Genomic DNA, 5,000 nt, shown 5'->3' with positions numbered 1-5,000 from the left:
TAATTGATGATTTGTACCACAGTTGATCATAGCAGGTACATATATACTCAGGACCACAACTAATTTTCTCGTGAAACTTGTTTATCACCGATTTGTAAGCATAAGCATGATTTTCATCAGGGTCTGACATTACCTCACCATAACAATTTGCCTTATTCTGTATGTTCACTTCTTGCACATTCTGTCGTTTGTTTCTTATGTACTCTCTGTTACGAGTCCTACGCTTGTCAGCTTTGTCTGCTTCTGATAATTTTATTCTCTTATGGTTATCTTTTAATTTAATTTTAGCTTCTGCACGCTTCTTTCTTATGAATTCTCTTTGATAGGTATTATGTTTTTCAATTTTTTCGCTTAGGTCCATATCAATATCACATTCTGAAGCTACTGGTCTCATTCTGTTTTCTCTTTTTCTGTAGTCTGGATTTTGTCTTTTCTTTCGTATAAATTCTCTTTTAGAAGCTTTACGCCTTTCTGCTTTGTCTTCTTCTGATAGGTTTGCTCTCTTTCCGTTCTCTTTGTCTCTATTGGCAAGCGGTTCATGCTTATCTTGTGAGAACTGTCTTTGTTTACATTGTTCTAATTTGCTTTTATTTGAACTTGCTGATTTTTGGATTGGCTCATTCCCACATGTCATTTCATAAGTGTTGGAATTTAGCACTGGCATTGTTGACATATAATGATATTCTTGTATATGCCCAATATAAACATTTGTTGTCTGTCTATCAGTATTGACTGGATTTATAACTGTGACAGGGGAGAAATATGCATTTGACTCTATGATATTGATAGTGATATTTAGAGAATTTGTAACAGCTTGAATTATATTATCTGCCCATGTCCCTTGCCTTGCCATATTATCAACATAGTTCTGCCAAGAGTATTCATAGTTGCTTTCTATATACAACTCAGGGTGATGCAAAAGATGCTGAACTCCAAGAGAGCGTATATACAAATGATACTCAGGGGTATTATATAGTTGACATCAGACTGCACGGAAAAAACAGTTTCCATCTCCCAATACATTAACTGGAATTCTACCAAGTTCAGATAATCTGGATTCCAATAAAGAAACTGAACTGACTTGTTTGGCACTTGAAGCATTCTTGTCATTATTTATTTGAGTGAAAGGCCCAGGATTGTCCTCTAAATCACCGCTTAATGCTATTATAGGATGAGCTACCCATAGTATTTGTACACAAGAGCACTTTAATTACTTTAAACCATTTTCGTCAGTATAAACACAGGCAACTGACTTTTTGTGCTTTCGGGTTCTTGTTTGTACAAAAAGCAAACACAGTCTTTGTTGTTTTGGGCAGCAATAATATATAGATTGATAATCTTTTTTATTGAGGTTCGACCTCTGCTTGCTAGCTGATTTATGCTGATGATCACATATTCTACAAAATTTACTATTTAACCTATGGTACATGAAGCTTTGATGACTGTAGTACAACTTTTCGGACATGTTTTTGCACTTTAATTACAACTTTTCTACTCTTTTGCAGCAGACGCTTTATTTGGTTTGTGGGAATTCTTGACACTGCTCTACTTCTTCTTCGCCTTAAGTTCTGTTGACACAAATTAACATGAATATCGTAGCGAGATCTGTACTGTTTATTTATATATGTTACCTGTACTGAAACTTCATTTATGTTCGGCGAACAGGAAGTTCTCATTCCCTCGATGCTCTTGTGTTCACTGTGTGATTCAGTCGACCCATCCACGTGTGTTATTGCTGCCTGTGGGTTGGAGAAGAGCAAGCGAAACTTACTGGCCAAGAAGGACAGCTTCGTCTTGATAAACTTGATAACGCTGCTTGCGATTGATCTCATGTGACTAGTAGCCATCTCAACCAACTTTGAACATGAGATTGTTTCGTGGTTTGCACTGCACATATTGTAATGTAATTTGTTAAAGCAGACTGTAAAACAGTTGATACGAGTGAGCCTCAAGTCTGGATCGAAATTGGTGGAGCTCGGAAAAGGTGTTAGTGTGACTATCTTGGCCGCTTTTATTGATGTGTGTGTTGTAAGTTGAAGAGCTCCAAAAGAAAAGCACAATAGTAAAGTAATGATTAATTACCAATACGAAAACAACAAACAAGCGCCCTTTCAATATGGCTTCCTCGATCTTCATGGACTGCCTCGTGCAGTCGAGCGTGTCAAAAAATCGTTCTGGGTACTCCTGGGTTTGAAGTTTTCGACTTCTTGATCCATGTTGCACACTTGAGAAATGCCGAAATTGTGATTTGATGTTATTTGTTTATTTATTAGTCTGTAGAAACAGTTCAATTCGTGCACATGTGTATTTCAGGTTTGTCAAAGTTAATTTTCCATTTACTAAGGGGGGGGGGGGGGGGGAGCGTCGAAAATTGTCATATCCGTCTACGGTCGACACCTTCCGGCACACATTTCGATCCCCACGATACTCATTTATTGTGTCATATGACGCAAAGAATGAGCTATAAAAGACCATACAACTTCGAGAGTCCACTTTTGACCTTTGGAATTCAAGGAAAAGAAGTGTTGGGATTGCAGGGCTAATCCATAGCCAGTTTGCCGAGATATTGTTGTATCAAGAATTCGGACGATGTGCGAGATGCACAAAACAAGCAAACCGAAAGCCAAAGACCAAACGGACTTCAAGTAATTTGCTTTATTTGTGTTGCCTTTTGGTTGAAAGCTATGTTTATAATAAACTTTATTATCTCCATTTGTTCCCACGGGTTTTATTTGAGCAAAAACGGTCTATGTAGGTTTGTTTCCAACTGCCTGTGGTGTAAGAATTACCAAATAAAATATTATATTTTTTTTGTTCTATAGGAATTCGAAGACGTGAGCTTTTCCAGTCTACTGTGGGAAAGACCAGAGTATCCTTTGATCTCAGCCTTTCACCAGTGCGAGAGATATGTGAAGACGAGTCTCACTCATTGTGAGTGCATACCTTTGGCTAAGAGATATTTTGTTCTCAGAGTTCTTACTGTAGTGTCAGTATTTAGTGTCAGCTTATGTAGTGTCATTATACAGATCCAATTGTAAAGCAGGCTGTTTTTAAACTCCTGAAGGGACTACCCCGAGCTCAATAACTAAATAAAGGTGTCTGTCTGTCTGTCGATTTCAGGAATTGTCCCAACTGATAACTTTGGTTTTTGTTTCTGTTGTCAAATTTATTTTCACATGATTGTTGTTCTTATCTGGTTTTCCCAATTTTGACCCTTATAGTGATATTATTACTACCTTGATCTTTTCCCAAGGGGTTGACATCACAGCAATCTCTGGTCATAAACGTTTACCAAACAGAGATCACATATTCACCTTTTTCTCAATGAACTTGCAAGAGATCAACTGTGCCTTTGCAACACTGCTGCAAGCCTTGCAGGGAATCCTTTTCCAGACCCTGGAGAAAGTTATGCTTGATCATTCTTGTGGGTAATTGTTTTTTCCCGCAAAGTTTTGAGGAAAGTAAAAAAATACTACGAATAGAATGTTTCCAGCAGTACACATTTTTTTTTATAAATTTAAATATATCAACTGACAGCAATGAAGTAATTGTCATTGCATTTTTTTACATGACATGTAACTGTTGTTTTTCAAACACGTCTGAAAATAGCTTCCAGCTCTTGCCGCTATGACTCAAGTCCGCTAATCTTAATTTATTGTCTATGAACCAGTCGGAAGCGATTAGACAACTCGGGAGGTGAATTTCACGATTGATGTTTTCGTAGGTGATTGCATTATTTGGCATACAAATACCTGTAAAATCATCAGCCGGCAAACACTAAATTCAATATAGACAGAATCAGTGTAATCAGCTGAAATTTTCTGTGAATTTTGAGCCATTGACGGTCAGCTTCTTTTCTCGCTGAATTTGGATTATCTAAGATTTTTGCGTGATAGACCAAAGTGTGTCTACTGCATCCATGTTCAGTTCGCTCACAAACTAGCCTCCCACGCAATCGTTTTTTTGGGGAGGAGGTAATACAGTCCTCAAAAACATGACTGCGCGGGAGGCTACTCACAAACGGGCAGGCATGAAAATAATTGCTATGTTTTGACTGAGGAAGAATCAAAGTGTTAAATTATACTGAAGAAAGTCTCACAGCTATGTAAATGTCTGTTTAGGGAGAAGCTGCAAAGTTTAAAATTTCGAGTTCTCTCCTGGTGAAATTCGAGCTTCGGATAGTATGATCGTTTTTCGTGGTTTTCGGCCGTTATATGGAACATTTCAAGAAAGTAACCCTATATCCTTTTCGAATTGGTATCAAACAAGACCCACAATGTTCTTTTTGCAGTTAAGCTCCTGAAAATATTATTTATCTTTTCTGGTAATTTTATCTGGAGAGTTCTGACTGTTAGACTTTTTAAATGACATTGTGAACTTATACCTCACGACTATTTGAAAGACATCGCAGTCTTTTTGGGACTAAAGTCGGATACAACAAAGTTTACTCTTCAGTTGAATTTCTGTTTTCTAATTGCCAGACATTACATATGGCTGCAAAACCAGTAACAAGGCCCCTCAGCTAAATATGTTTTTGGCGGTCCTCAAGTCCTAATTTAAAATTGAATCCTACAAACAAGCTCCTACTTTGAAGAAGTTGGATCGTTTAGTGCCCCTCTTCAACAATTATTGTTAGTTTCTCTAACAAGCCGTTAACAAATTAGTATGCTTTTCCCAATTTGCCTCCTTGCTTTGGAGAAACTATTTTTTTTACAGCATTCATTAGCTTTCTTCTGATTCCGTTATTGGCACTGCTAACTACTGTGCTTTTGATTTTCCCATTTACTAAAAGAGAAGTGTTTACTGCTAAAATCTGTCATCTGTCAGGTTATTACTTCATCACCAATTTCTTAAATGTATATGTTTTACTATCACGACTATTGTTAGTGTTATTAGTATAATTATTATTATGACACTGTATTATTATTACTATTATTATATTTATTTTTTGTGTGTTTGTAGCTGTAAGTAGAGTATTGTAAAATATTATGTAATGTTGT

General features: G+C 36.8%; 3 protein-coding genes across 3 annotated transcripts in view; all 3 read left to right on the top strand.

The window, feature by feature from the left end:
• Positions 1-5,000, top strand: part of LOC146490100 (uncharacterized) — a 176,316-nt gene that overhangs the window by 65,005 nt on the left and 106,311 nt on the right. The window lies entirely within an intron of this gene.
• Positions 1-5,000, top strand: part of LOC146490102 (uncharacterized) — a 179,016-nt gene that overhangs the window by 92,128 nt on the left and 81,888 nt on the right. The window lies entirely within an intron of this gene.
• The window catches only part of LOC146490106 (uncharacterized), a 24,019-nt gene that overhangs the window by 10,983 nt on the left and 8,036 nt on the right, over positions 1-5,000 (top strand). The window lies entirely within an intron of this gene.

This window comes from Pavona decussata, unplaced genomic scaffold (assembly GCF_977016875.1).
Source record: "Pavona decussata unplaced genomic scaffold, jaPavDecu1.1 SCAFFOLD_1, whole genome shotgun sequence".
NCBI lineage: Eukaryota > Metazoa > Cnidaria > Anthozoa > Scleractinia > Agariciidae > Pavona > Pavona decussata.
The sequence above is the reverse complement of the archived record's forward strand: the minus strand, read 5'-3'. Positions and strand labels throughout refer to the sequence as shown.